The sequence below is a fragment of the Pygocentrus nattereri genome, chromosome 30 (assembly GCF_015220715.1).
Source record: "Pygocentrus nattereri isolate fPygNat1 chromosome 30, fPygNat1.pri, whole genome shotgun sequence".
Classification (NCBI taxonomy): Eukaryota; Metazoa; Chordata; class Actinopteri; order Characiformes; family Serrasalmidae; genus Pygocentrus; species Pygocentrus nattereri.
Genome location: NC_051240.1, coordinates 2,415,195 through 2,427,120, shown reverse-complemented (window position 1 = coordinate 2,427,120; position 11,926 = coordinate 2,415,195).

Below are 11,926 nucleotides of genomic sequence, written 5' to 3'. Positions count from 1 at the left end.
GAGTTTTACATGTGTTTGGGGGGAAGGAGCAGTCTAATGTATGTCTCACAGAGTTTACTGTGGTTGTGGGGGGGGTCAGTACTGTATGTCTCGCAGAGTTTACTGTGTTTGGGTGGAGGAGCAGTACTGTATGTCTCCACAGAGTTTACTGTGTTTGGGGGGAGGAGCAGTACTGTATGTCTCCACAGAGTTTACTGTGTTTGGGGGGGGGCGCAGTACTGTATGTCTCCACAGAGTTTACTGTGTTTGGGGGGGCGGCAGTACTGTATGTCTCCACAGAGTTTACTGTGTTTGGGGGGAGGAGCAGTACTGTATGTCTCCACAGAGTTTACTGTGTTTGGGGGGGCGGCAGTACTGTATGTCTCCACAGAGTTTACTGTGTTTGGGGGGGGGGCAGTACTGTATGTCTCCACAGAGTTTACTGTGTTTGGGGGGGAGGAGCAGTACTGTATGTCTCCACAGAGTTTACTGTGTTTGGGGGGGGGGGCAGTACTGTATGTCTCCACAGAGTTTACTGTGTTTGAGGGGAGGAGCAGTACTGTATGTCTCCACAGAGTTTACTGTGTTTGGGGGGCGGCAGTACTGTATGTCTCCACAGAGTTTACTGTGTTTGAGGGGGGGGGCAGTACTGTATGTCTCCACAGAGTTTACTGTGTTTGAGGGGAGGAGCAGTACTGTATGTCTCCACAGAGTTTACTGTGTTTGGGGGGGGGGGGCAGTACTGTATGTCTCCACAGAGTTTACTGTGTTTGGGGGGGAGGAGTAGTACTGTATGTCTCCACAGAGTTTACTGTGTTTGGGGGGGAGGAGCAGTACTGTATGTCTCCACAGAGTTTACTGTGTTTGAGGGGAGGAGCAGTACTGTATGTCTCCACAGAGTTTACTGTGTTTGAGGGGAGGAGCAGTACTGTATGTCTCCACAGAGTTTACTGTGTTTGGGGGGGGGCAGTACTGTATGTCTCCACAGAGTTTACTGTGTTTGAGGGGAGGAGCAGTACTGTATGTCTCCACAGAGTTTACTGTGTTTGAGGGGAGGAGCAGTACTGTATGTCTCCACAGAGTTTACTGTGTTTGGGGGGGAGGAGCAGTACTGTATGTCTCCACAGAGTTTCCTGTGTTTGGGGGGGAGGAGCAGTACTGTATGTCTCCACAGAGTTTACTGAGTTTGGGGGGGGGCAGTACTGTATGTCTCCACAGGGTTTACTGTGTTTGGGGGGGAGGAGCAGTACTGTATGTCTCCACAGAGTTTACTGTGTTTGGGGGAGGAGCAGTACTGTATGTCTCCACAGAGTTTACTGTGTTTGAGGGGAGGAGCAGTACTGTATGTCTCCACAGAGTTTACTGTGTTTGGGGGGGGCAGTACTGTATGTCTCCACAGAGTTTACTGTGTTTGGGGGGGCGGCAGTACTGTATGTCTCCACAGAGTTTACTGTGTTTGGGGGGAGGAGCAGTACTGTATGTCTCCACAGAGTTTACTGTGTTTGGGGGGGCGGCAGTACTGTATGTCTCCACAGAGTTTACTGTGTTTGGGGGGGGGCAGTACTGTATGTCTCCACAGAGTTTACTGAGTTTGGGGGGGGGGCAGTACTGTATGTCTCCACAGAGTTTACTGTGTTTGGGGGGGAGGAGCAGTACTGTATGTCTCCACAGAGTTTACTGTGTTTGGGGGGGAGGAGCAGTACTGTATGTCTCCACAGAGTTTACTGTGTTTGGGGGGGGGGCAGTACTGTATGTCTCCACAGAGTTTACTGTGTTTGAGGGGAGGAGCAGTACTGTATGTCTCCACAGAGTTTACTGTGTTTGGGGGGCGGCAGTACTGTATGTCTCCACAGAGTTTACTGTGTTTGAGGGGGGGGGCAGTACTGTATGTCTCCACAGAGTTTACTGTGTTTGAGGGGAGGAGCAGTACTGTATGTCTCCACAGAGTTTACTGTGTTTGGGGGGGGGGGCAGTACTGTATGTCTCCACAGAGTTTACTGTGTTTGGGGGGGAGGAGCAGTACTGTATGTCTCCACAGAGTTTACTGTGTTTGGGGGGGAGGAGCAGTACTGTATGTCTCCACAGAGTTTACTGTGTTTGAGGGGAGGAGCAGTACTGTATGTCTCCACAGATTTTACTGTGTTTGGGGGGAGGAGCAGTACTGTATGTCTCCACAGAGTTTACTGTGTTTGAGGGGAGGAGCAGTACTGTATGTCTCCACAGAGTTTACTGAGTTTGGGGGGGAGGAGCAGTACTGTATGTCTCCACAGAGTTTACTGTGTTTGGGGGGGAGGAGCAGTACTGTATGTCTCCACAGAGTTTACTGTGTTTGGGGGGAGGAGCAGTACTGTATGTCTCCACAGAGTTTACTGTGTTTGGGGGGGAGGAGCAGTACTGTATGTCTCCACAGAGTTTACTGTGTTTGGGGGAGGAGCAGTACTGTATGTCTCCACAGAGTTTACTGTGTTTGAGGGGAGGAGCAGTACTGTATGTCTCCACAGAGTTTACTGTGTTTGGGGGGAGGAGCAGTACTGTATGTCTCCACAGAGTTTACTGTGTTTGGGGGGAGGAGCAGTACTGTATGTCTCCACAGAGTTTACTGTGTTTGGGGGGGGGGCAGTACTGTATGTCTCCACAGAGTTTACTGAGTTTGGGGGGGGGCAGTACTGTATGTCTCCACAGAGTTTACTGTGTTTGGGGGGGCGGCAGTACTGTATGTCTCCACAGAGTTTACTGTGTTTGGGGGGGGGGGCAGTACTGTATGTCTCCACAGAGTTTACTGAGTTTGGGGGGCGGCAGTACTGTATGTCTCCACAGAGTTTACTGTGTTTGGGGGGAGGAGCAGTACTGTATGTCTCCACAGAGTTTACTGTGTTTGGGGGGGAGGAGCAGTACTGTATGTCTCCACAGAGTTTACTGAGTTTGGGGGGGGGCAGTACTGTATGTCTCCACAGAGTTTACTGTGTTTGGGGGGGCAGCAGTACTGTATGTCTCCACAGAGTTTACTGTGTTTGGGGGGGAGGAGCAGTACTGTATGTCTCCACAGAGTTTACTGTGTTTGGGGGGGCGGCAGTACTGTATGTCTCCACAGAGTTTACTGTGTTTGAGGGGGAGGAGCAGTACTGTATGTCTCCACAGAGTTTACTGTGTTTGGGGGGGAGGAGCAGTACTGTATGTCTCCACAGAGTTTACTGTGTTTGGGGGGGAGGAGCAGTACTGTATGTCTCCACAGAGTTTACTGTGTTTGGGGGGGAGGAGCAGTACTGTATGTCTCCACAGAGTTTACTGTGTTTGAGGGGAGGAGCAGTACTGTATGTCTCCACAGATTTTACTGTGTTTGGGGGGGAGGAGCAGTACTGTATGTCTCCACAGAGTTTACTGTGTTTGAGGGGAGGAGCAGTACTGTATGTCTCCACAGAGTTTACTGTGTTTGAGGGGAGGAGCAGTACTGTATGTCTCCACAGAGTTTACTGTGTTTGGGGGGGAGGAGCAGTACTGTATGTCTCCACAGAGTTTACTGTGTTTGGGGGGGGGGCAGTACTGTATGTCTCCACAGAGTTTACTGTGTTTGGGGGGAGGAGCAGTACTGTATGTCTCCACAGAGTTTACTGTGTTTGGGGGGAGGAGCAGTACTGTATGTCTCCACAGAGTTTACTGTGTTTGAGGGGAGGAGCAGTACTGTATGTCTCCACAGAGTTTACTGAGTTTGGGGGGGCGGCAGTACTGTATGTCTCCACAGAGTTTACTGTGTTTGGGGGGGAGGAGCAGTACTGTATGTCTCCACAGAGTTTACTGTGTTTGAGGGGAGGAGCAGTACTGTATGTCTCCACAGAGTTTACTGTGTTTGTGGGGGGGCAGTACTGTATGTCTCCACAGAGTTTACTGTGTTTGGGGGGGGGGCAGTACTGTATGTCTCCACAGAGTTTACTGTGTTTGGGGAGGAGGAGCAGTACTGTATGTCTCCACAGAGTTTACTGTGTTTGGGGGGGGGCAGTACTGTATGTCTCCACAGAGTTTACTGTGTTTGAGGGGAGGAGCAGTACTGTATGTCTCCACAGAGTTTACTGTGTTTGAGGGGAGGAGCAGTACTGTATGTCTCCACAGAGTTTACTGTGTTTGTGGGGGGGCAGTACTGTATGTCTCCACAGAGTTTACTGTGTTTGGGGGGGGGGCAGTACTGTATGTCTCCACAGAGTTTACTGTGTTTGGGGGGGGGGCAGTACTGTATGTCTCCACAGAGTTTACTGTGTTTGGGGAGGAGGAGCAGTACTGTATGTCTCCACAGAGTTTCCTGTGTTTGGGGGGGAGGAGCAGTACTGTATGTCTCCACAGAGTTTACTGTGTTTGGGGGGGGGCAGTACTGTATGTCTCCACAGAGTTTACTGTGTTTGAGGGGAGGAGCAGTACTGTATGTCTCCACAGAGTTTACTGTGTTTGGGGGGGCGGGAGTACTGTATGTCTCCACAGAGTTTACTGTGTTTGGGGGGGGGCAGTACTGTATGTCTCCACAGAGTTTACTGTGTTTGAGGGGAGGAGCAGTACTGTATGTCTCCACAGAGTTTACTGTGTTTGAGGGGAGGAGCAGTACTGTATGTCTCCACAGAGTTTACTGTGTTTGGGGGGGGGGCAGTACTGTATGTCTCCACAGAGTTTACTGTGTTTGGGGGGGAGGAGCAGTACTGTATGTCTCCACAGAGTTTCCTGTGTTTGGGGGGGAGGAGCAGTACTGTATGTCTCCACATAGTTTACTGTGTTTGGGGGGGGGCAGTACTGTATGTCTCCACAGAGTTTACTGTGTTTGAGGGGAGGAGCAGTACTGTATGTCTCCACAGCGTTTACTGTGTTTGGGGGGGGAGGAGCAGTACTGTATGTCTCCACAGATTTTCCTGTGTTTGGGGGGGAGGAGCAGTACTGTATGTCTCCACAGAGTTTACTGTGTTTGGGGGGGGGGGCAGTACTGTATGTCTCCACAGAGTTTACTGTGTTTGGGGGGGCGGCAGTACTGTATGTCTCCACAGAGTTTACTGAGTTTGGGGGGGCGGCAGTACTGTATGTCTCCACAGAGTTTACTGTGTTTGGGGGGGCGGCAGTACTGTATGTCTCCATAGAGTTCACAGTGTTTGGGGGGGGGGCAGTACAGTATGTCTCCACAGAGTTTACTGAGTTTTGGGGGGGGGGGGGGTTGGTACCATATGTCTCCACAGTGTTTACTGTGCTTGGGGGGGCAGTACTGTATGTCTTCACAGAGTTTACATGGTGTGTTGGGGGGCACTTTATGCCTCCAGAGAGTTTAGTCTGTGCTGGTTCATGCCTTCAGAAAGTATGCCTCCATAGACCTGTGTGGTTGTGCAAACACGAAGCATTGGATAAACAGACATATGATTTTACTGTGCAGACTTTATTGTTGTCACTCATAACACAGATTAGACATGCATTTCAGCTTTGTTTGCAACAGCGTTTGGGTCTAATAGCACCAAAGTGTCCAAGTAGCATTAAAGTGGCAAGCCCACATTGAGCAATGTCTTGCTCCAAACTCCATCACAATATTTGGCATAGTGTCGTCAGTGTGTCACAGTTCAGAGTATCTTGGACATTGTTTAATGGTATTGGCCATTTCGTGTTACTTAGACCTTATGGTACTACTGTTTGCTTACCCTTGAAAAAAAATCAAGTTTAAATACCAATTTGACCATGCTGGACTGTTGTCAAAATGACGTAAAATTCAGTGGATATAGCAATTTGCTAACCTCTAAAGTGGCCATACATGACCCTAAAGGCCTAGAAACCCAGGGACTAACACCAAAGCGGCCACACAACTCTATAATGCAATTGCAGTAGTAACAATGTGGCAGGAAATTCATGAAGGCCATCTTTTGCCAGAAGCTAGTGACATGAGATCCAGACAGATGTGCTCATCTTGAACTCCTTGGTGCCTTTTTCATGTCGATGGCTGTTTTGATGCTGAACAAAATATTATTTAGACCTTAAAGTTCCACAGGGTCCACAAAGTACCAAAGAAACCGGAGCCATGTTTCTGTGACCTTTGGACCTAGGTCACCAAATTGACAAATGCATAGTGTCTTGATTAGATGACAGTAACCCTGTCCCACCTCAACCCTAATCCAATGCCCCCGGATAGCTTTTTTTGCCTATTTTTCTGGGGTTGTATCCATCCCAAATTTGGGGCAGTTGTGGGCTGGAGGTTAGGGAACTGGCCCTTTTACCGGAAGGTTGCTGCTTAGATCCCCAGCACCGACAGTCCATGACTGAGGTGTCCTTGAGCAAGACACCTAACCCCCAATTGCTCCCTGGGCGCTGTGGATAGGACTGCCCACCGCTCCAGGCAAGTGTGGTCACTGCTCCCTTGTGTGTGTGTATTCACTAGTGTGTATGTGGTGTTTCACTGCACGGATGGGTTAAATGCGGAGGTGGGATTTCCCCGGTTGTGGGATTAAAAGAAGTATCACTTATTACTTATAACTGGGCTTGGAGAGGGGGGTGCATGCCAGACCATATATTTGAATGTCAGCTTCTTAAGTAAGTGGAGACAGGAAGTAGCTAGAGAGAAGGACTAGGGAAAGGGGACTGGCATGGAGAGCTCATCTTAATCTTTCTGCCACATTTTTATGTGATTTGGTGTTTTGGTACAAATTTCTGTTCCAAATTTCAGTGTTAGGGTTGCATATTATGAAATAATGTCCACATTCATATCTCTGCGACCTCTGGGCTTAGGGTCATCAAATTGACATATGAGTAGTTTCTTGACGAGACAACGTGTTCTGACTTTGGTGACCCTATGGTTTTGTCCTGCCTCTCTCCCACTCCACCTCTAATTCTCAAGCAGTGTACCAACCCTAGAGCCACTTGACCCGGTCATAGGGAAGATTTTTTTTAATACCCCCCGGCTTCAATTATGTACATAGCCCTTGTTTAAGTGGTCCAAATGGAGGTACAGTGATCATTTATACAAAAGCTTTGGGCATGAACCAGAAAGCAGGCTACAAGTTCTCTTCTTTTGACTTTTTTTTCATAATGAAAGTGATTGAGGAACAAATAAGAATCAATTCTCACTAAATTACAATTCTCAATAGAATTTACTGGGTACCTCTTGCTTTTCTATCTAGTTTAATAACACTCTTGAGTAAAGTAATACTTGTCAGAGATTTTAAGATCCACTTTGACAAACCACAGGATCCATTAAGTAAGATATTTGTATCATAATAAAAATTTGTAACAATATACTGCCACCTGGTTTCAAAAATAAAGAGTAATATGCTGTTTTTTGATCAAAAAGCCTAGAGACCTGAGGTTAGAGAAGCCAGATAGTATTCACAGCCTCAGAAAATGAATTCTGTAGAAATGAATGGGGCGGCTACAGAATTTTGAGGTCTGAGTTAGCAATATCTCTGTTAGCCTTTGGTCAAATTTATACAAAAACACCCTAATTTTGAAAACAGTCCAGGAATGTGAGAAATCAAGCCGTACCAAATACGTTATAAAGCTGTAACTAGGAGCTAATCTCTTAACCCTAATCTGACTATTAAATAACATTTCTGTACATTTTCAGTACAGACATAAAACAAATGGGTAAATATTCTGTGTAGACATAGAACAGTTGACATAGAACAGTTCTGTACGTTTATTGTACGTAAATTTATCTGTTTACTCAAAAAGTGAATGTGTCTGTCTGTCTGTCTGTCTGTCCTGCGATGGACTGACGCACCCCCAGCGACCCAGAAGGAGAAGCAGCTTAGAAGATGTGTGTGTGTGTGTGTGCGTGTGTATATATATATATATATATATATATATATATATATATATATATATATATATATATATATATATATATATATGTATGTGTGTGTTTGTTTACTCAAAAAATGTATTTTTCCCTCTTATCCTTGAGCGCCATCATGTGGACAAACATACTACATATTGCAAGGTGGTTGAAAATGAAATCAAACTGCGTAACTTTTCTAGGTTTTGAGTAAAAATGGGTCACGGAGTTAGTATTAGGACCAGTAAGTTAGGGAAAGGCAACAGGAGTTTCGGAAAGGACCATAACTAGGGTTATTTGCTTAATATCCTTATGGTAAATTCAATGGGCCTCACTAGATCAGGAAATATTTAGAATTTACAAAAAAAAAAAAGAGACATTTCCTCTAGCAGTAAATAAATTTACATAACGTTTCAAAGACTTTAAAGAAGCGGATAAGGGTTTAGTGAAAGCTTTAGAGTGAGGAAATGCAGTGACAGTTTCTCACTGTGAGCCTAAATATGGAAATATTTAATAAGTATAGACAGAAATTTTCTATCTCTACAGAATCTTTACAAAAATGTTTTAAACGATATTTTTCATTACTTACATGGTATTTCTTTACCAGATTGACATGGCGACTAAGGCCAATTGGACTCACTCACTGATATCCTAGCTTAGGAAATATATTTAAATTACAGTAAAAATGACAAATTCGTCTAGGTCTATGAAGAATATTTGCAAAAAATTCTGTCTTTACAGGAAAGTTATTTGCTGATATACAAAATTTACAGAATTGTTTTATGTTTATACAGAAGATAAGGAAAACTGCAGAGTTCCCCTTTTACTTCGCGACTGAACACTGGCCAGTAATCCATTTCAAATGGACAAAGAGTTAAAGTAACTAGGTGGACTTTTCTGAAAGAAAAATAACATTTGATCGCATTTATCATCAACACATTTCAGTGATTCATTAACCTGACCGGGAGAAAGAATATGAAATAAAAGCGAATTGTCCACTTTGGTGTCACATTCGTGGACACAAAAGACACTTGATATGTTTTCTAGGCATATCTACCTGCTAAAGCAGAGGTGCCCAGTCTAATCCATAAAGGACCGGTGTGGCTGAAGGTTTTCCACTCAAAACAAGCTGGAGCACACCTGATTCCACTTGTTTAAGCGGTTGGTTTCAGTCTTCAACCTGCTGATCAGGTGATCTCCTGCTTTGTTGGAATAAACCTGCAGCCATACCAGCCCTTTGTTGATGAGACCGGACAGCCCTGTTTCGCTGCTCGTCCACGTTAAGAAGTCCGGAAATGAATGGACGCCGTTTAAACCCGCAGGGTTTAGTTCTTGAGCATGTGACCGCTCGGACCAATCCGATGTGGACAGCACGAGCTCCTGACCCATCAGAAAGACAGAAAGACAGCCTCTTTAAGGCTGTTTAAACCAGCACTGACAGCACCAGCACCGACAGTCCTTGACTGAGGTGTCCTTGAGCAAGACACCTAACCCCCAACTGCTCCCCAGGTGCCATGGATAGGCCTGCCCACCGCTCTGGGCAAGTGTCCTCACTGCCCCCTAGTGTGTGTGTTCACTAGTGTGTATGTGGTGTTTCACTTCACGGATGGGTTAAATGTAGAGGTGGAATTTCCTCGGTTGTGAGATTAAAAAGCATCACTTAACCATCATCTACCTTCAAAAACACTTACCTAACATGTCTTACCTAACATAACCGATCTACAATTTCAGCATCTTCATGCAATTTCATCTTTTTACCACTACAAATCTTTACACTGCACATTATGTTGATTTCATACATTTTACTCTATATATTTACCTCTTCTATTGATGCATTTAAATCGCATACAACCATATTTGACCTTTTTTTGGCTCTTTACTGTACTTTGTCCCTCTGGGATTAATAAAGTCATCTGTCTATCACAGTCTAACTTAACACGGCCCTGTCCAGGCAAAAGTGAGCAGCATCCTTTCACAAGTGCTGTGCTGAGAGTCACCCAGTCAATACCTGTTCTATGTCGGTCCTGACCACTGAAGAACAGAGTGAAAGGGGACTAACAAATTGTGCAGAGAAACACATCAATCAGTCAATCACTGTCTGTAATTGCACAACTACAAAGTGCACCTATATGATAAACATACTTGACAAAAACAGACAGTGTAGATGCCAGGTAGGTGTTCTTAACCAAGTGGCTGGTCGGTTTATAGTGGAACTGCTTTCCCCAAAGCAACAATTCTACAAAGAAAACTACAAGTGCACGCATTTAATGAAACCAGTGTTTATGTAGCAATACTAAGCAAACACCCCACCTTATCGTGGTGGAGGGGTTTGTGTGCTTGAATGATCCTAGGGGCTATGTTGTCTGGAGCAAAAGCTCCTGGTAGGGTCTCCTAAGGCAAACTGGTCCTAGGTGACAGGTCAGACAAAGTGTGATCCATAATCACCCTATGAAAATAAGGAAAGAACGGGACTTGTGTACCTTGCCCGGGTCAGGGTTACCAGGGCCCCACCCTGGAGCCAGGCCTGGGGGAGGGGCTCGCCAGCGAGTGTCTGGTGGCCGGGCATTTACACATGGTGCCCGGCCGGGCCCAGCCCGAAGGAGTTACATGAGTCCCCCTTCCCATCGACCCACCACTGATGGGAGGGGCAGTAGTAGGGGTTCGGTGCTTTGTGGATCGGTCAGTGTCCGAAGGCGTGGGCCTTGGCGTTCTGATCCTCGGTTGCTGAAACTGGCTTTTTCATGAGCAGACCCCGGGGAACACCCAGGACACGCTGGCGTGATTATATTGCCCAGCTGGCCTGGGAGCGCCTCGGAATCCCCCCTGGTGGAAGTGGCTGGGGAAAGGGAGGTCTGGGCCTCATTGCTTAGGATGCTGTCCCCGCAACCCGAACCCTGGAAAAGCAGAAGATAATGGATGGATGGATGGATGGATGGATGGATGGACTAAGCAAGCACTCTACAAGACAGTGCTACTAAATGCAAAAATCCTGAGCATGTGCTTATGATGATGTGCATTGCGATGAATACTGGAGCATCATGACCAGAGCAATGACTACTCAAACGCCGCTGTGCAGCAGACGGCCACTGTAACAGGACAACGCCTGCTCTGATCGGTCTACAGGTACGTGGTCCTTTCATGCCTCCTCACCAAGCCTTCCAGGGGGTGTGTCTGGGGTGAACAGCACTGGCACAATTGCCTAAAAAACAGAGCAAACCAATCACACACTACTTTATCAAGTCTCACAGGCCACTTTATTAGGTACACCTGTTCAGTTGCAAATAGCTCATCAGCCAATCAGTCCATGATTTCCAGAAACAGTGTGAAATGTGGACGCGTCAGACCACAGGACACTTTTCCACTCTGCGTCAGTCCATCTCAGATGAGCTCGGGCCCAGAGAAGCCGGCGGAGTTTCTGGATGGTGTTGATTTATGGCTTTCGCTTTGCATGGCAGAGTTTTAACTTGCGACGAATTGAGTTCACTGACTGTGGTTTTCTGAAGTGTTCCTGAGCCCATGTGGGAATATCCGTTACAGAATGATGCCAGTTTTTAATGCAGTGCTGCCTGAGGGGTCGAAGGTCACGGGCATTCAATGTTGGTTTTCTGCCTTGCTGCTTACATGCAGAGATTTCTCCAGATTCTCTGACTCTTTTGATGATATTATGGACTGTAGATGATGAAATCCCTAAATTCCTTGCAGTTGTATGTTGAGAAACGTTGTTCTTAAACTGATGGACTATTTGCTCATGCAGTTGTTCACAAAGTGGTGAACCTCGCCCGTCCTTGCTTGTGAAAAACTGAGCCTTTCAGGGACGCTCCCTTTATACGCAATCATGACACTCACCTGTTTCCTATTAACCTGTTCACCTGTGGAATGTTCCACACAGGTGTTTTTGGAGCATTCCTCAACTTTCCCAGTCTTTTGTTGCCCCTGTCCCAACTTCATTGGAACGTGTTGCAGGCATCAAATTCAAAATGAGTGAATATTTGCAAAAAACAATGAAGTTTATCCGTTTGAACATTAAATATCTTGTCTTTGTAGTGTATTCAATTGAATATAGGTTGAAAAGAATTAGCAAATCATCGTATTCTGGTTTTGTTTTACACAACATCCCAACTTCATTGGAATTGGGGTCGTACAAGCAAAATCCTAACATTTTACAATTCT